Source organism: Musca autumnalis, unplaced genomic scaffold (assembly GCF_047663935.1).
Source record: "Musca autumnalis isolate F117 unplaced genomic scaffold, ASM4766393v1 scaffold_4, whole genome shotgun sequence".
Classification (NCBI taxonomy): domain Eukaryota; kingdom Metazoa; phylum Arthropoda; class Insecta; order Diptera; family Muscidae; genus Musca; species Musca autumnalis.
In genome coordinates this window covers 11618380-11639409 of record NW_027411977.1, presented here as the reverse complement: position 1 = coordinate 11639409, position 21030 = coordinate 11618380, and the positions used below count along the sequence as shown (strand labels likewise).

Here is a 21030-nt window from a genome sequence, read left to right as displayed (position 1 = left end):
TTTTCACAATTTTCACACAAAAGTTTTGGTCCATTTAACCCGCTAAGTATTATCTGATCTTCACGTTGGTTTGTACGCTTCTTCTTCATCATAAACTCAAACTTTGTTTAAAATTTTGCGGGTTATTATTTTGACCTACAGAGCCGCTAAAATTAATTAAATTTTGTTTTTGGTCCATTTCATTCCCTGAACATTTCACGATCATCAGCAAAAATTAATCATTTCTATACTGGCCCGAACCCAACCTCCTTAAAAAATTCGTTACAATCGGTCCATAATTGCGGCCTTAAGCTTGTTTACAATTTTTAATGGACGGACACACATCGCTAAATCGCTTTATATCGTCGAGATATGAATTTTGGCATACCAAATAAGGGGTCTAGGACGAATATTTCGTGGTGTTACATAAACTTTTGGAGAGACAATATGTAGCATGGGATAAAAATGTGGTTCTCTACACAGAGCCCTTTATATATTAGGCAGTAGGCCCGTTATCTAGCAAACTCTTTATTGCAATTTACATCAGAGGAAAGGTCAGTAGTTTTTTCCCATATGTAGGCTATTTTACGAAATATATATGTCCTCAAGGAATTAAAATATCGACCAAAAATAAAATTTTTATACTTTTCATACAAAAGTAATTATAGAATATCAGATCATCATTCAAAATTGTAGGCATCTTTTTCGACCTATACTCTTACCCGGTGCAAAATTTCGTGACTATTGATGTATAATTGCGACTTCTAGCGAGTTTATTATTACACTACAAACAAATAACGGAATATATTAGGCTGTAACTCTGTTTTATGATCATACACACCAACATAATTGGCGTCAATTGGAAGGTCAAGCGTTCCACTATCAAGTATATCTCACTTGTCCGGAATGTCACTTCCAGGAATTAAGATATAAGCTGTATATTAAAAATTTTCACAATTTTCACACAAAAGTTGTGGTCCATTTAACCCTCTAAACATCATCCGATCACCATCCCAAATTGCAAGCTTCTTCTTTGTCATATAATCTTACATTATTTAAAATTTCGAGGCGATCGGACTATAATTGCGACATACAGAGCCGCTACAAAATCGGATAAAAATTTTGTTTTTGGTCCATTTCACCCGCTTAATATTTCTCGATCATCACCAATAAGAATAGGGATCTATTCTGATCTGAACCCGACCTCCATACGAAATTTCGTGACGATCGGTCCATAATTGCGGCCTGGAGCGTGTTTACAATTTATAATGGACAGACGGACGGACGGACGGACGGACGGACAGACACACATCTCAAAATAGCTTTATCTCGTCGAGATATGAAGATTGGTATACCACATTGGGGGTCTCCGACGAATATTTCGCGGTGTTACATGAATTTTTACCAAAACAAACTTATAATACCCTTTTCCACATTGTGGTATAGGGTATAACAAGAGTCTCACAAGTACATACACACAAAAACAAAGGTAAAGGCAGCATGTCATACAAACACACCACAACTCACCAAAATTGTTTTTTCAACACGGCATCGAATAGCGAGAGAAGAGAAACAAATTTTCGAAGAAAAGAGAGAAATATTGTTCAGTTGACACAAACTATTTTTGGATTTACAATACTACATGAGGAATCCAACAATATGTTAACAATACATATTTTGCTCTTGGAATATTGTTGGATCAAACATATTTTTTTCTCTGCGTGTAGAGGAATAAACTAAAGCAACACTCCGGTGTCAGATGGTATTATACCACAAATGCTGTAAAGTATAGCTAGTGCATTGGAGACAGGTAGACTTCATACCCAAAGCAGGACAACGTAGTCGCGAAACTTCAAAAGACTTTGGACCCCTAAGCCTTCCATCATTTCTGCTCAACATGCCTTAAACATCTTAAAGGACGCTCGACAGATAAATCCTACTGAGAAGTTCTTTAAACACGGACAAATTCGACGAGTCCATGTATCAGCCTTTTTGGATATATAAGGGGCCTTCAATAACGTCAGCACCTCAGCAATTGAAAACTTCGATGTGAGTCCATTCATCAGCAGCTGGATAACTATCGGCTGAGTAGAGTCATTATTGCCACAATGGGAAATAACATGATTTTAAGGCACGTTAATCGAGGAACTCGACAAGGAGGTATGATCTCGCCACTGCCTTAGGTCCTACTAAGCAAACTTGACCACATGTGGATTAAGGTGGTTGTATAAGTGGACGACGTGGTAATACTAGTCTCTGGTTCGTTTCGTTCCGTGCGTAGTAATATCATGAACACTGGATACTTGGGCCACAAGAAGTGGCCAGATCACGCCAACTACCTAAGCATATCCTTACTTAAGACTGTACTGGAAACCTTCATATGGAACATCGTGCGCATAAATCAACCGTTGCATACTTCACATGCCGCAGAATGTTTGAGAGGCGCTGGGACCTTAAACCTAGAATGGTGTTATGGATGTACGTCAGCATAATTAAACCCATACTCACATATGGAGCACTATTACATTGGCCGACAGTGGAAAAAACAGAAAAAAACTATAAAAACTAACTAAAACTATATTAAAAAAGCAAAAGCTGAAGAGCCAATTGATAATTCCCTTCGCCGGGATGAAATCATGACATTGGTAGCGATCAGTAACATTTTGCAACACTGTCAGTTCGTTTTGAAATACATTACTCTCTGTAACAGAAAGTAATGATGAAGTTTAAGCCATTGGGGTAATAATCCAGACTTGAAAACAATCAAATGAGATTGAAACTTCAACCAAAACAAGACAAAAACTATACAGCATACAGAGATCTGCATTCATCGGGGTGACAGCGGCAATGTGGACTTATCAGGCTTAAGCCCTTAACATAATTATGTATATTTTTATTTTTGCCTTATTAAGGCGAAGGCCATTTATAGTGATATTTAATTAATTCTCTTTCGAGTTGAGCTGTTCGGCCTTTAGAGATACATTGAAAAATTAGGAGTCCACCGAAGCTTAACTCGAAATTGAATTAATTAAATATCACTATAAATGGCCTTCGCCTTAATAAGGCAAAAATAAAAAATAATTTCAGCATGAGCCAGGCTGGGATTCGAACCTGGGTCTCCGACAACTGAGTGTCAAGGTTGCCGGCGTCTTAGCGTTCTAAGCCACCATCAACTTGTCAAAACTTTAGTAGACAATAATTGATGATCAAATCAAAAATAAAATCTTCTGATATTGAAGAGCAATTACTAATGATGTAGGAATAAAACTTACCATAGTATTTGTGAACATTGAAAAATGGGATGACCAAGCAGGACTATAGGAAAAGTTTGGAGTTTCAATTAACTGACATAATTTCGCATATACATTTATCTAATGAAGTGCTATATATATATACTAGTTTCCAAGCTTTGCCTTCGTCTGCCACAACAACAACATCCTAATACACCTGAAGATCGGCTTTACCACCCGTGAAACGTAGTGTGATGGTTGGATGCGTGGGACTTCGGTAGACTCCTAATTTTTCAATGTATCTCTAAAGGCCTTACAGCTCAACTCGAAAGAGAATTAATTAAATAATTATGTATATTTTACCAATGTATACGTCACACATCAAATCATGTGCGGCTTGTAATACTTGAGTGGAGTGGCTTTATAACGGTATATTACACATACACGCAACAAAAAAAAACGGCCTCTCTAACATATGTCCCAAACATATTTTGCAGCAAACATATATATGTTTGAAACAGTCCCAAACATAATCTATGTTTGGGTCTGCAAACAAATAGATGTTTGGGTGCAAACAAATTAAATGTTTGGGTGCAAACAAATTTATGTTTGGGTGCAAACAATTTATGTGTTTAGGTGCAAACAATTTAAATGTTTGGGTCCAAACAATTTAAATGTTTGGGTGCAAACAAATACTAACCCAAAACCCACAAAAAAAAAAAACAAACACAAGCACCAGTGGGCGATTACTAAGAGCAAGGGAGCGTAGATTTCAATGTAAAACAGTTTAAAATGTAATATACACACAAATGTTGGTGTTTTTGTTTATTGAAAGGCACAACAACAACAGACACATAGGTACATACAAAATTCCAAAGAAATACATAACACACTTTAATAAAAGAAAAACTGATTGAAATAATTTGTAAATAGTCACACTTTTATAAAGGAAAAATATATAGAAACGTAGTTGAACGCTTCTCCTTAGTTGTGAAATAAAACAAATTGTACTCAAAGTTGACATCATCAGTGGGGAATCGGCATCTGGAATCAAATGATTATGTAATAAATAAATATGGATATACCATATTTCAAATATACATATGTATGTAATTACCAATATTAAATGCGATTTCTTTCTTGTCCAATCAAATAATTCCATTCAACTTTTCGATTCAATTATAAAATGTATTGGACATTAAATTTACTAAAAACACAATTTCTTTAAGAAAACACAAAACACTGATTTATTCATTTACTTTACCGTCTTAACGCTACGCTGACAACTAAAACACTGAAGAAAGAAAAAACAAAGTAATTCATACCATTTCTTCTTATCCTCTGCGCCTACTACATTGGTTAACAACAACAAAACAAGAAACACACGAGTTTGACGCATACACGCCATCAAAGCACCAAAGCCCCCTTCTTCGCTTCTTCGTCTTCTATTATACAATACACACAACTCTTTATTATAAAACAGCATTTCGCAGCCGCGAGAGCACTGTTATTACTCTCGTTGACAAACATCCTCTCTCCACCCATGAAAAAGATGTCTAACATAAAAAATATGTTTTACCCAAACATATCAAATTGAGATATGTTACAAAATGTTGCAAACATATATTTGTTTGGACCCAAACATATTATGTTTGCATCCAAACATATATTTGTTTGCAACCGGTCGCAAACATATATTTGTTTGGATCCAAACATATTTCTAACATACATTTTTCTGCGTGTACTAATTGAATCTAAGAAGATTATAGCCACCACGTAAATCAACGAACCATTGCCCCACGTTCGGATTCTACGAAAAAAGGAGGCCGCGTGTCGTTAATCTACCAGGAATATTCGGGTTTTTATCAATTCCAACATCCAATTTCCTACATTTAAAAATTTTAGCAGTATTTCACTTCAAAGTATGGCATAAAAATTCACTTTCTGAAATTGTTCCTCCACGTTTTTGGATCTTTTGTTAACTGGTGGGTAATGTTACGTATTTTTTAATCTGCATAACATAAACGCTTTAAAATGGACAAACTATGACAAATTGCTGAGAAAAATCTTCTCTAATCTCTCCCAAAAATATTATAATTATTCCATTTGAATTATACCGACCTTTTAAATAGTTGCAATAACCCTTTTCTCTCCAATAAATTTATTACTTTGGGGTTGTGTGTTTAAAGCCAACGTACGCTCTACCCTTGTTTTACAATAAACAAATGATGGGATAATTTATTTTGATGACTGGCATATTGCAGAGGTCATTAAATTAACGTTTGTTTGTAATTCATGCAAAGATAGCCCTTTTCGAGATGTTCAGTTCATGGTATGGATAGGAAAAAATGTTTAGCTTACCTTATAGCCGCCCAAATGCTCCACTACACAGGGTAAATTGGCATCACGTCCAACAGGCACTGTCACATTTGGTATTGGTTGAGCAAAACGAGGTTCATTCGTCATAACTGGAAATGAAAAAAACAAGCAAAAATATCCAACACAACATAACATGGCTAATATGGTATGAATAACAAACGACAATAACAAAAAATAAATAAAAGATATAATTAATTTTTGGAAATATGCCTCTGTATGGTCAGCAAATAGAAAACACACACGTCTCCAATTATGTCTATATTGGGAAGTAAGTCTTATCTGCAGGGAGCCTCTGGCGTAATAAATAAAACAAAAATCTTCGCGAAACATGTCCTAATACCCATGATAGAATTGTGTGGTAACGTAGACTTGCCAATAATAATGTGATTTATATATGTTCGAAGGAAATAAATTCAGCCCGATCATGAATATCAACTCCCCGTGAGTTTTCTCACCATCTCCTTTAAGTAGCAACGGCATAGAGACAAAATTCACGGGTTTTTTAATTCATGATCGGGTTGATTAAGTATTAGAAAGCTATAGGGAAGATCGAAGAAAAAAACACTCGAATTTTAAAGAAAAATTCTTAGATACATTAATCTTTCCAAGTGCGGAAATTCTGTCGAGCTCAATGAGATACGTACATTAATGATAAATTTACAAAAATGATAAATTTAGTGAGAAACAAAAGGTTATGCCATATAGTTTATGTCGTGAGGCTCCAAAGCTTATTTTCAGTTATAAATCAGCTTATCATAATTCCAAAAGTTTGTCAAAAAAGCTCAACTAGAAATATTTTTAATTGAATTTGTGCGTGAGCTGTTTTTATTCCCTCCACCATAATATGGAGGGTATTTTAAGTTTGTTTTTTCATTTGTAACGCATTGAAATAATCACTTGCGACCCTATAAAGTACATATGGTAATATTCAAAAAAGTTTTACAATCGTTGAAGTTGAGGTTCACCATTTAATAAGTCGCGAACTGTTAATATATTTTAACAAGTGAGCAAAGGCTATAGTCGGGACGGGGCCGACCATGTGATACCCTACACCACTACCCCTGTGCATAAGCTTTTCACTGGTAAACATTTCTTTTAGGGAATATAAACCGACTACCACCAAAAATAATATGCCTCTTTGTCTCTGGGACCCCCATAAGCAACCAAAATTTCGTGACCATCCGATCAAAATTACGACCTGTAGCTTGATTGCAAAAAAATGGAAGAATTGGATGCATTACCGACTATTGTGGTATCTCCCTGTTTTGACCACCTTCGCCAACCTGCTTTACACCAATGTAAAGGTAATATTTTCTTCTTCCGTTGACAGGCTTTGTCGTTGGAATACCCCTACTAGAAGTCAATATATTCACAAAGAATAAAACTTTGAATTTGTCTCCAAATGAGTTTTTCCCCATTCCGACCCCTAAATATTATCCGGCTATCACCAAAATCAATAGGCTTCTTCCTATGTGGGACCCGCATCAACTCCCAAAAAATTCGTGACGATCCAATTAAAATTGCGACCTGTAGCGTGATTACAAACAAATCGGAAAATGGGATGCATTACCGACTATTGCGATATCTCTGTTGTTTGAGCAGCTACGACAACCTACTTTACATCGTTGTAAAGGTGATATTTTCTACTTTCCTTGCCAGGTTTTGCTTTTGATATACCTCTTAAAGAAACAGAGATATTGGCTTTGAAATAAAACGTAGACCTTTTCTCCAAATAAGTATTTGCCCATTCCGACCCTTGAATATTATCCGACCATCATTAAAATCAGTAGGTTTCTTCCTCTGGGACCCCCATTGACCCCTAAACTTTCGTGACGATCCGATCAAAATTGCGACCTGTGGAGTGATTACAAAAAAATCGGAAATGGGATGCATTATCGACTATTGCCTTATCTATGCTATTTGACCACCTATGACAACCTAATTTACATCGTTGTAAAGGTGATATTTTCTACTTTCCTTGCCAGATTTTGCTTTTGATATACCTCTAAAAGAAACAGAGATATTGGCTTTGAAATAAAATGTTGACTTTTCTCCAAATAAGTGTTTGCCCATTCCGACCCCCAAATATTATCCGACCATCACCAAAATTAATAGGCTTCTTTCTTTTTGGGACCCCCATTAACCCCCAAAATTTCGTGACCATCCGATCAAAATTGCGACCTGTAGCGTGATTACAAAAAAATCGAAAAATGGGATGCATTATCGGCTATTGCCATATCTTTGCTATTTGACCACCTACGACAACCTGCTTTACACCGTTGTAAAGGTGATATTTTCTACTTTCCTATCCAGGTTTTGCTATTGATATACCTCTTAAAGAAACAGAGATATTGGCTTTGAAATAAAATGTTGACTTTTCTCCAAATACGTGTTTGCCAATTCCGACCCCTAAATATTATCCGACCATCACCAAAATCAATATGCTTCTTCATCTGTGAGACCCCCATTAACCCTGAAATTTTCGTGACGATCCGATCAATATTGCAACCTGTAGCGTGATTTCCAAAAAAATAGAAAAATGGGATGTATTACCGACTATTGCGATATCTCCGTTATTTGGTTACCTACGCCGACCTAGTTTGCATCATTGTAAAGACGGGATCTTCTACTTTCATAGCCAGGCTTTGCTTTTGGAAACTTTTCAACCAAAGCTGTGATATTTGTCAATATAATTAAAATCGCAAAAATGAAAATTGGGGTTTTATTTGCTACTATTGCGATATCTTCGTTGTTTGATCACCTACGAGCACCTACTTTAAATCATTGGAAAGGTGATATTTTCTGCTTTCATTGTCAGATTTTGCTTTTGGTATACCCCATATAGAAGCTGGGATATTGGCTTTGGAAAAAAACGTTGTCTTTTTATCCACCTAAGTTTTTTGCCCTTTCCGACCCCTAAATATTATCCGACCATCACCAAAATCAATAGGCTTCTTCCCCTCCGGGACCCCCATCAACATCCAAAATTTCGTGACGATCCGATCAAAATTGCGGCCTGTAGCGTGATTACAAGGTTTAGATGGACAGACGGACAGACGGACAGACGGACGGACGGACGGACTGACGGACGGACACACATAGCCAGATCGACTCAGCTCGTCGAGACATTCATTTTGATATATATAAGTATGGGTCTACGACCATTATTTCGATGCGTTACAAACTTTTTGGCCAAAACCAACTTATAATACCCTCCCCACATAGTGGTGTAGGGTATAAAAAATATTAATATATTTATATTAATTGAAGTGTTTTAGCCACGATCTCATAATATGGACCATAACAAATAATTTTCGTGGAAGCTGCGTTGGTGGTAATATAAAAAAATGGGAAAAAATGTGTTGAAGTTTACAAGTTTTTTTGTGTTCTTTCTTGATTTCTGTCCAAACCACGCAAAACTCAAACCTGTGCTCAAAGAGAGAACTAAAGAAGACCCCTTGGGCAACATGGTTCTAGTGTATGACTTTTCGATATATACACTGCATCCCTCTAAAATTGATGCTGACATTTTGAAGTTTTGATTTCAGTGTTTTTCGAATTTTTCTTATAATTAGAGGGTGCAACTCGATAATAATCGAAACTAGTATATAGGATTGTAGAACTCGCGATTCCACGTCGTTCGATGTATATCTCATGAGTGTGCTCCGTACAGCTTCCTATTAATAGAAGTCCAAAGGCGAAAATTTGGTGCGTAAATTTTTTGAAAAAACCTATTTTTTGGCTTTAAAATTTACAAATGTCGTACATGTACCCCTCAACCCCGCGTGATTTTAGTTTTTTACGTGCCGGATCTAATAAGCCCTTCCGCGTTCGAATGCATCCACTAAAACGCTAGATACAGATACCCTGAAAGTAGGAAAATCTGCAAAAATATATTTTGAGAATTCCGCGAATTGAACCGCGATTTTCTTTGATTATTTTTACAGAAATGTAATCCTTTATACGCGCTTATAATATTTGCCAAAAAGGTGTGTCACAAATTACAAAGATTCGGGAGTAATATCCCTATTTATCCCAAAATAGAATGTGGTGGCACATCCGCAGTCCTTGGCGAATCTGTCTAAAATAAGTTATATTCACGTATTTTTAATAGGCGACCATTGAAATAGGATGCACCTTATACTCATATGCACATCGCGTAATTTTTGCCCACTTGAAGGTTTTTTGAATAGCAAGATGCAACTGATGGCACACTTTGGCCGCTGAATGAAACATGAGAAAATCCATGCATATTGATAGACATGGACTCCCTGTATCCGAAAATCACGTGCACCTCAACTGATTTAAACGGATTCGCGGATTATACGGTTTTTAACTTCTATGTTTTTTTTTTGATTGTATTTTCAATATTACTCTCTACTTCTTATTTCTATTGCTTATCACAGAAAGCAAATATACTTTCACGATGACTAATTACTTTTCTTGTAGAAGTTTAAGCAAAATACTTCAGGATTTGTGTGGAAATTTAGCGAAATCATAGAATAACTCCCAAATTTTTTTTTTCAAATTTTTCGTACTTAACCAAAAACAAGTAAGAGAGGACTATAGTCGGACGGGGCCGACCATGTGATACCCTACACCACTTCCCCTGCGCACTAGTTTTCCACTGAAATAATTTTATATGATTGCGACATATTTTTGCCCTCTGGTCATACATACAAAAATTGATATACACGATAACATACCAGAGATATAGCACATACATACACCGTCATTACTGGAAACGTTAGGTGTTATTTTGTTTTATGTTATAATGTACTCATATACCGTTTTGGCTATATGTATACATACATGTTTTTTTCCACAAATTAACATTTCTATAAAGAAAGAAATATCAAAAGACATTTAGAAGTAGTTTTCGCTGATTTTTACCCAATCACCCAATGGAAAAACGACAATTTTTTAGGCATTACATTACTTTTGACGAAAGGAAGCACAAACATTTCAAGAATACTGTATCATTGCAATTTGCAACAATTTAAATTGTGGGAATTTCATTTTGTAGCATAACAACTAAATGTAGTTCGTTACAAGCAAACCAAAATAAATTGGTTTATATGTTAGACAGTGCTTCCGTTATCTAACCGCTACATTGATATAATTTACATAAAAAGAGAGACCATGTGGAGCCAAAATTTAATTTTTATATCTTTCTTACAAAAGTTTTGGTTTAATATTATCCGATCATTATACAAAATTATTAGCATTTTCCTTGACCAAACCTCTTACCTCGTGCATAAATTTGTCCGTATTGAACTATAACTGCGAGCTTTAGAGTGAATGTAATTACACTGCACACAATTAAAACTGTGGGATCCTCGTATATAATAGGGTTAACTTGTATATAATAGGAATTTGTGGGATCCTCCTATATAATAGGGTTAACTTGTATATAATAGGGTATATCAGACCACGTATATAAATTATGTTAATGTATGTTAATAGATCGTCTTCCAAATATAACTCACGTTGACGTTCAGGATGTAATACAAATTTTACACAAAAGTTTCTACCATTTAACACCCTAAATTTTATCTGATCATCATCTTAAATTGCAAGCTTCTTCTTTGGCGTAAATCCAAACCGTACATAAAATTTCGCGCCGATCAGACTATTATAGCAAATTTGTAGCATCGGAGGAAAATATGGTTCTCTACACAAAACCCATTATATAATAGACAGTAGGCCCGTTATATAGCAGACACATTATATGCAATTTGCATCAGCGGAAAGGTCAGCAGTTCTTTTTCCATATGTAGGCTACTTTGCCGGTACATGCCCTCCAGGAATTAAAATATTGACAAAAATAATCTTTTAATATTTTTCATACCAAAGTAATGGTCCATTTCACCCGCTAAGTAATATCAGATCATTATCCAAAATACCAGTCATCTTCTGCGACCTAAACTCTTACCTCCTGCAAAATTTCGTGACTATTGAGCTATAATTGCGACCTCTAGAGTGTTTATGATAACACTACAAACAAAAAACTGGATATATTAGGCTGTAACCGTGTTATCTGATCACGTACATCAACATAATTGACATCAATGGAAAGGGCAAAAGTTGGCCTTCCAAATATTATTTCCGTGGGCGGGATGTGTTTTCCAGGAATAAAGATATAACCGGTATATTAAAAATTTTCACAGTTTTCACACAAAAGTTGTGGTCCATTTAACCCTCTATACATCATCCGATCACCATCTCAAATTGCAAGCATCTTCTTGGTCACATACTGTTACCTTGTTCGAATTTTCGATGCGATCGGGCTTATATTGCCACCAACAGAGCAGCTACAAAATCGGAAAAAAATTTTGTTTTTGGTCCATTTCACCCGCTAAATATTTCACGATCATCACCAATTAAAATAGCGATCTATTCTGATATGAAACCGACCTCCACACCAAGTTTCGTGACGATCGGTCCATAATTGCGGCCTGGAGTTTGATTACAATTTATAATGGACAGACGGACACACGGATGGACGGACGGACACACATCTCAAAATCGCTTTATCTCGCCGAGATATGAAGATTGGTATACCACATTGGGAGTCTCCGACGAATATTTCGCGGTGTTACATGGATTTTTACCAAAACAAACTTATAATACCCTTTCCACATAGTGGTGTAGGGTATAAAAATATTTTTGAAATAATTCCCAACAATAAGTTTCCGTTATTTGTTGTTGCTGTAATATGCAAGTTATAAACACGATCTTTATAATTTTGGTCTCACATTTTTCTACGTGTTGTCTAGATTATGTACGTATTTTTAAATTATTTGTTTAGAGATTTTTATGGACTCTGAGTTAGAATAAATAAAATTTACTCCATGATTTGTTCATTATTTGTTGATTTTCCGCGAAAATAAAAATAAATTTAACAACTATTTTAGCATCTACGCATAGATATCAAATGCTGTTAACGATTCATATATACATGTTCTTATTACAACACAATAGGAATTTTCAAATATTTTTTCTTTATAAGAGATTAAAACCCTCCATAACTTTTGAGTGCAGCATCCAATTTTGTGAACGCGAAAAGATTTGAAACCACGATTTTTTTCGTAACCCATGTACCAAAAATGGCGGATGTGCTCGCCAAAAAAATATTTAATTTTTTTTCTATGGAATTTTAAAAGAAATTTGAAAATTACCATATAGGATCCACTAATATAGAAGTAGGGCGCTCTTTTGTTTGCAGACATCATGTTAGATGATGGGCTATATCGGTCCACGTTTTGTTATAGCCCCCATATAAGGGTACTGCCCAATCTCTGGAAGTTTGATGGTTCGGCCCCATTTTCAAACCGTAGTAGCTATAATTAGATATTTAAATTTCCTGGTGACCAAGAAACATGTATTCCAAAAATTATTATTTGAAATTTGAAGTTCTCAATGCCCACGAATTTTCTCCACCAAAAATCTTCAACATAGGTCCCGTATAACGGTATCTCCCTTGTTTTTTTTTTTTTTTGAGGATTTTAGCTACAATATTTAACCGAACTAGCTGTAATTTGACATTTGAGATTCTCAGTGGTCACGAAATTTTCCACCAAATCGTCAACATAGGTCAATGTTTTGTTATAACCCATATATAACGATACTCCCGATTTTCGGTATTTTGAGAGTTTTAGCTACAATGTTCGACGGAATTACCCGTAATTTGACATTCTCGCTAAAATATTTTCAATATTTTTACTTTTTAGTATAGGCCCCATTTAAGCGTACCTCCCGATTTTCGGTATTTTGAGAACTTTTGCTGTATTTTTTGTCCGCACTTGTTATAAGTTGACATTTGATGCTTCTATTGCGCGGAAGACTTATCTACCAAGAGTTCTCAATATTGAACAAAACATTTTTCTTTATACCCCGAAGGAAACACCCACAAAAAATTTTTGTACCCTATAAAATATAACATATTTTAGCAAAGCAAATCAATTGCAGCTCTCTCCCTCACTATATAAATAAGGCTCCAAATTATGACCTTTCACATTATTTTTGTGTCAAATCCAGATTTTTATTTGTTAACGGTCTCTTTAGGACTGAGTACATCAACATAAAAATCTGGAAAAGTTACATTATGAACAGGAACAGAATATTTTAATTTAATTTTTATTAGGCACTCGATAAGTTTGGAAAAGGCCTAAAAGTCTTATAACGGGAGAATATAATCTAGGATCATCCTCAAGAATAGCTTATAGTTGAATACGAAGCCCGCACAACATAAATTTAATGTTTTTTTACGTTTTTGGGTCCATAAAACGAGGATCTGCTATGAAAAACGGCCCCATACTGGGCTCATTTATGGAGGTTCCATAAAACGACAGAAGTGAAAAATGTTAGTTTTGTATCGGAGTTGACCTTAGAAAAAATATACAGACTAGAGTTGTGTGTATACAGACTAAAGTTGTGGCAAACTAGTTCAATTGGACGATCTAGTTCACTACGCAGTTCCTATCGTCCACATCGTTTGTATGACAAAAAACTGGGTATACGTAATTTCGCACGGTATTTTGTTTTCTTCGAAGTATGAAGAATATTTGAATGCTTAAAACCTGGAAAAGCTGGTTTTTACAAATATTATAGTTGTAAATTTAGTTGTAAATTGTAAATGTGTCAGTTGCAAATGTTTTGTTCGATACTGTAGTACCATGTTTTGGTGTAGACCCCATATAACGCTACCTCCCGATTTTCGGTAATTTGAGGGTTTTGGCAAGTTATACAGCTAATTAATTTAAAAATATCTCCGACCCAAAAAGAGGTAGTCCATTCTGTCGACAATTTAAAATAATGGAATAAGAAAATAATCAATCCCGTTTACATTGTTAAAAAATTAAATTAGCCAAAATACAAAGAATTTTAGTAACAACCGAAATTATTTGTTAATATAATTAATACTTGAGCATATTCCTAGCTTCAGTTGAATTCTGCAATCGATTTAGAATATTTTTAGGCGGTTCTGTACAACTGTACTATAAAATATGTCGCCGTTTGTTTTGAAAAGCTCCCTTAGAACAGAAGAACAGGTCATCTGGAGAAGTTCTCAAGCTTTACAACCACTACAGATGGTTTATTATTTATGATTGAACTACGGTTTAATAAATAAATTGTATGGCTTTGTAGGTATTATTTTGATATTCTAAACGGTGCTCTTGGGTAACATTTAGTACAGTTTTTTTTTTTTTTTTTTTTTTTAATTTTGTTATCGCCAATGGACAACTCATTGATGGGGTATTAACTTGACTGCATATTGGAAAAATAAGCTTCCAAATATTTTTCTCAATCGAGTACAGTGTCGGGACACTAAAACTCAACTCATTTTGAACTTCATGTATTAAACTATCCACAAGAAAATATATTTAATTTAATATGCGAATTATTTTATATGCTTTTTTTATACCCTCCACCATAGTATGGAGGGTATATTAAGTTTGTTTTTCCGTTTGTAACGCATTGAAATACTCATTTGCGACCCTATAAAGTATATATATTCTTGATCAGGGTAAAATTTTAAGTCGATCTGAGCACGTCCGTCCGTCCGTCCGTTCGTCCGTCCGTCTGTGGTAATCACTCTAGCATCCACAAAAATGGAGATAGGACGCTGAAATTTTGAGAAAATGCGTCTTTTGTTTGCAGGCAGGTCAAGTTCGATGATGGGCTATATCGGTCCACGTTTTGGTATAGCCCCCATATAACGGTACCCCCCGATTTACGGTATTTTGACGTTTTTAGCTACATTTTCAGACCGATTTGGCTATAATTTGACATTTAGGGTTCTTAAGTGTCAATAAACATATATAACAAAACTTGTGGACATAGGTCCACGTTTTGGTATAGCCCCCATATAACGGTACCCCCCGATTTGCGGTATTTTGACTTTTTTAGCTACATTTTTAGACCGATTTAGCTATAATTTGACATTTAGGGTTCTTAAGTATCAACAAACTTATATAACAAAAGTTGTGGACATAGGTCCACGTTTTGGTATAGCCCCCATATAACGGTACCCCCCGATTTGCGGTATTTTGACGGTTTTAGCTACATTTTCAGACCGACTTAGCTATATTTTGACATTTAGGGTTCTTAAGTGTCATTAAACTTATTTAATAAAGCTTGTGGACATAGGTCCCCGTTTTGGTATAGCCCCCATATAACGGTACCCCCGATTTGCGGTATTTTGACGTTTGTAGCTACATTTTCAGACCGATTTAGCTATAATTTGACGTTTAGGGTTCTTAAGTGTCAATAAACTTATATAACAAAATTTGTAGACATAGGTCCACGTTTTGGTATAGTCCCCATATAACGGTAGCCCCCGATTTACGGTATTTTGACGTTTTTAGCTACATTTTCAGACCGATGTAGCTATAATTTGACATTTAGGGTTCTTAAATGTCAATAAACTTATATAACTAGTGGAAATAGGTCCATGTTTTGGAATAGGCCCCATATAATGTTACCGCCCGATTTCAGGTATTTTGAGAATTTTACCAACAAGTTTTAACCGAATTATCTGTAATTTGAACATTTGACATTTGAAATTCCTAGTGGTCACCACACCTCTCCACCAAAAATTGTCAAGAAAGTTCGATGTATTGATAAAGCCCCCATATAACGGTACCTCCCGATTTTCAGTAATTTGATGATTTTAGCTACAATATTAAAAAGAACTAGCAGTAATTTGACATTTGAAGTTCTTAGTGGTCACAACACCTCTCCATCAAAAATTGTCAACATAGGTCCATGTTCGGATATAGCTCCCATGTAACGGTACCTCCCAATTTTCAATAATTTGGCAATTTTAGCTAAAATTTTTAACAGAACTAACTGTAATTTGACATTTGAAGGTTGTAGTGGTCACCACACATCTGCATCAACAATTTTGAACATAGACCCAATATAACGATACTTCCCGATTTTCGGTACTTTGAGGATTTTACTTAAAATGTTTAACCGAACGTAGGTCCATGTTTTTGTATAGCCCCAAAACAAACCGCCCGATTTTCCGTACCTTAGCTTTATTTTTTGGACGAACTTTCTGTAATTTGAAATTTAAAAGTCAACAAAAATTCTGCAACAAAAATTGTTCTTTTAAGTTCATATTTTCGTATAGCCCAGATACCTCCGAACTAGCTGTTAATGACATTTGAAGTTCCCACGTTATGTTCCCATTTTTGATATTTTGAGGATTCTAGCTAAATTTTTTTACCGGATTAGGAGTTATTTGACATTAAAGGCTCCCATCAAAAACTGTCAACATAGGCCCATTTTTTATTATAAACCAAAAATTGATATAGGCACCATAAAAAAGTGCCTCCCGAATGAAGCATTTTATGTACATTTTCTGACATTTTAACGTACTCACTTAAAGTTGGGGAGAGGAATGAATATTTTATGGTGGAGGGTATGAAAAGTTCGGCCCGGCCGAACTTAACGCTTTTTTACTTGTTCTTTTTAACACACATCCGTGGTATAATGCACACATTAAGGTATTGGATAGTGTTGTAGTTTTATTTTTCAAAATCTTCTATATAGAAAAAATTGTTTTTGTAGAGTTAATTATTTTCTCATTTGGTTTCAAGTAAATAAATTTTTACGCTTTTGTCCCATTTAACATGATTTAAGTCTCCAGAATTGACCCTATCCATTGCAAAAAGTACAGATGTTGCGCTAAATTGATCGTAGGATTTAAAAAAAGAAACACATGTACTAGGATTAATTGGATTTACAAATACTTTGTCTTTATAATTGGTGTACGACTTTCGGTTGGTGCTTAAATTCTTAGTATTTTAGCTAATTTAATTTTTTTAACAATTTAAACGGGGTTGATTATTTTCTTATTTCGTGTTTTTGAATTGTCGACTAAATGGACTAAAAACCTGAGTAAATACTTTCTTCATATCCCTTTTTGTGTCGGAGATATAAGTCAATTAAGTAAATATCATTAGCTGTACGACTTATGCTTGGATCCACTGTATGTATGCGTACACATACGACGACTATGTGTACATTTCTGTAATATACTCCGTTTCTAAAATTTCAATCGATTTAAAACACTTCTGTGACGTTTTCATTTATTTCAATGCCAAGCAACCGCATGTTTATCGATGTGCTACGGGATTGTAAAACCTTGAACAACGAGAAAAATACCCATCTCATGGCATTGCAACAGTATCCCTCATGGTGCTAAACCAAAAACCACCTAAAATCGTCCCCTCCACATCGTTATTTTGTTCCCATGTACAAATAATTTCCATTTTGTAAAGTAACATCAACGAAACACTAAAATCCCACATTGTGGATAAATTTGTCTGTGGCGAAACCGCAAATCACCAATTAAATATTTATACTTCAATCTACTCAGTGAGTATGGAAATATAGAAAGGAATGTGTAACAAACAAAACAACTACAACAACAAAAACACTCACGTTCACACAAAACCGCAACATTATTTGATTGTTGGTGTTTTTCAGTTTTATTACATATATTCTTTTTTTCTTGTTTCTTTAAAGATATGTATATCTGAAGTTATGATATGGAAGACACCAGCATATTTACAATGTATATTCACATATACGTATGTGTGTGCACATGTGTCGGTTTAGATCAGCCAACATTGGCCTTATTATACTCGTATGGTAAGCTTAAAAGATTACTTTTATTTAACGCGTGAAAACTTCAAGAATACGTAAATCTCAGAAATTATGATAATGCAAATATAATATTTCAACTCCCAATTTTTTGGATTAGGGAGATCATAAACATGACCATAGTGAGAGCCTGTTGTAAACCAACATGTATTGCATAATACATGATTCTAATAATTTTTACAGGAAAAGTTTCATTCCAGGGAAATTTTCGGGAAATTAATGTCACGAATTTACTTATTCAAACTTAAGTATATTCTTCAAACTTGTGTATTCTTGACCATGATAAAATTCTAAATTGACATAGCTATGTCCGTTTGTTGTAGCGTCCATAATAATTGAGCTATAACGCAATATTTGTGCACCGGACTGTATTTTTTCTATAGGCAGGTCAAGTTCGAAGATGGGCTATATCGACCTACGTTTTGGTATAGCCTCCATATAAGAGTATCTTTCGATTTTCGGAATTTTGAAGATTTTAGCTACAATATTTGGGGGTTTTAGCTACATTTTGCTATTGCTCCAATATGCATATATAGCCAATTATAGGATATTTGGGCCCTATAATACACCTAATATTAAAATCCGAGCCTATTTCATACATTTTTGTAGGATTCATTTTTAAATACAACAAAAAAATAAATTTTGTTTTCTCGGGTCACTCTAATATCCATTATTTTGGTATCCCACCCATATAACGGTAACTCCCAATCTTCGGTAATTTGGCGATTTTGGCTACAAATTTAACCGAACTTGCTGTAATTTGACATTTGATGTTCTTAGGGTTCAAAACACTTCTTCACCAAAAATAGGTTCATGTTTGGTGTTGCCCTCATATAACGTTACCTCACGATTTTCGGTGTTTTCAGCGGTCCGTCTGTCTGTCTGCCTGGCAGGAGCGCACGATAACTTTCAAACGGATGAACCGATTTGGTCCAAAATTTGGCTTTCGTAATATTATTCCAAACAGAGTTTTAGTTCGAAGATGGGTCATATCGGCCGACTCCCTCGGGTACCTCGCACACAAAAAATCGATTTTTTTCTTAAATGTTAATTCAAGTTCTGGAATGGGCCTTATCGGTCCACTCCTTTGGGTACCTCCCACAAAAGTTCAAAACTTTTCGCTAAACTAGTACGCACGATATCTCTCGATGGCCCATAATTTGGACATCGTAATATTTCTACGAGCCATAGATCAGGTTACAATATGGACTATATATTTCAACTCCTTCGGATACCTTCCACACCAAATTTCGGAAAAGTTCAGATTTTTCTTGCAACAGGTTGCATTCAAGGCCCCTATTACGATGGAGCAAGTTTTTGCAGTGGCAAGTCAATACTTCTTGAGAAAATGACCCTTAAAACGTAAAGAGGCTTACGGCCAGCATGTGTAGTTGCTGGGGCGCTCGACAACTCCCGAACCGAATACTACGTTGGTCCACGATTTGCATAAAGTAATATTTCTTCGATGATTAGATGAATTTCGATTATGCTGCCTATAGGTTTACTCCTTGCGGACCTCCCCGACAAAAGTTCGAAAATATTCGCTAAAATGGTAAACGCGATATCTCATAAACGGAGCAACCGATTTGGTCCAAGTTTTGGATCTCGAAATGTAATGTCCAGATATAGTTTATGCTCAAAAGTGGGCCCTATCGGTCTATTCCTTAGGCTACCACCCACACAAATGATCAGCAAATTTTTACCGAACGTATTCCTAGTAGCCCTATTACAGCGATATGATGTCTTTAGTAGGCAAGTCCATGTTTCCTATTATAATATTTCTATCGAGAGGAATGACTTCCAAAATGGACTAGGTCTGCCCATTCCTCTAGTACATCCCCCGCAAAACTTTTCAGATTTTATCTTATCTTTGTCGGCAAGTTCATACGCCCAAAATTCTAAAGACCCCCTAACTACATACGATATTTAGGCAAAGGTTTTTCAATCCACACAGGCTGAGGGAATGAATACCTCTGTCCGAAAAGCAAACTGATACTTTTTATACACTATACCACAATGTGGAAAAGGGTATTATAAGTTTGTTTTGGTAAAAATTCATGTAACACCGCGAAATATTCGTCGGAGACCCACAATGTGGTATACCAATCTTCATATCTCGACGAGATAAAGCGATTTTGAGATGTGTGTCCGTCCGTCCGTCTGTCCATTATAAATTGTAAACACGCTTCAGGCCGCAATTATGGACCGATCGTCACGAAATTTTGTATGGAGGTCGGATTCAGATCAAAATAGATCCCTGTTCTTATTGGTGATGATCGTTTAATATTTAGCGGGTGAAATGGACCAAAAACATAATATTTATCCAATTTTCTAGCGGCTCTGTAGGTCTCAATAATAGTCCGATCAATTTAATTTAAATTTAATTTTAAATATCACAAAGGAGAAGCTTGCAATTTGAGATGGCGATCGGAAAATTGTGAAAATTTTTAATGTACAGCTTATATCTTAATTCCTGGAAGTGACATTCCGGACAAGTGAGATATACTTGAAAGTGGAACGCTTGACCTTTCAATTGATGCCAATTATGTTGGTGTGCATGATCAGATAACAGAGTTAAAGTCTAATCTATTCCGTTATTTGTTTGTAATAAACTCGCTAGAAGTCGCAATTATACATCAATAGTCAAGAAATTTTGCACCGGGTAAGAGTATAGGTCGAAAAAAATGCCTAAAATTTTGAATGATGATCTGATATTCTTTAGGGGGTGAAATGGACCAAAACTTTTGTATGAAAAAAAAAAACA

General features: G+C 35.3%; 1 pseudogene; it reads right to left on the bottom strand.

Annotated features, from left to right (window-relative positions):
* Positions 1-21030, bottom strand: part of LOC141401819 (lachesin-like) — an 88319-nt pseudogene that overhangs the window by 38400 nt on the left and 28889 nt on the right.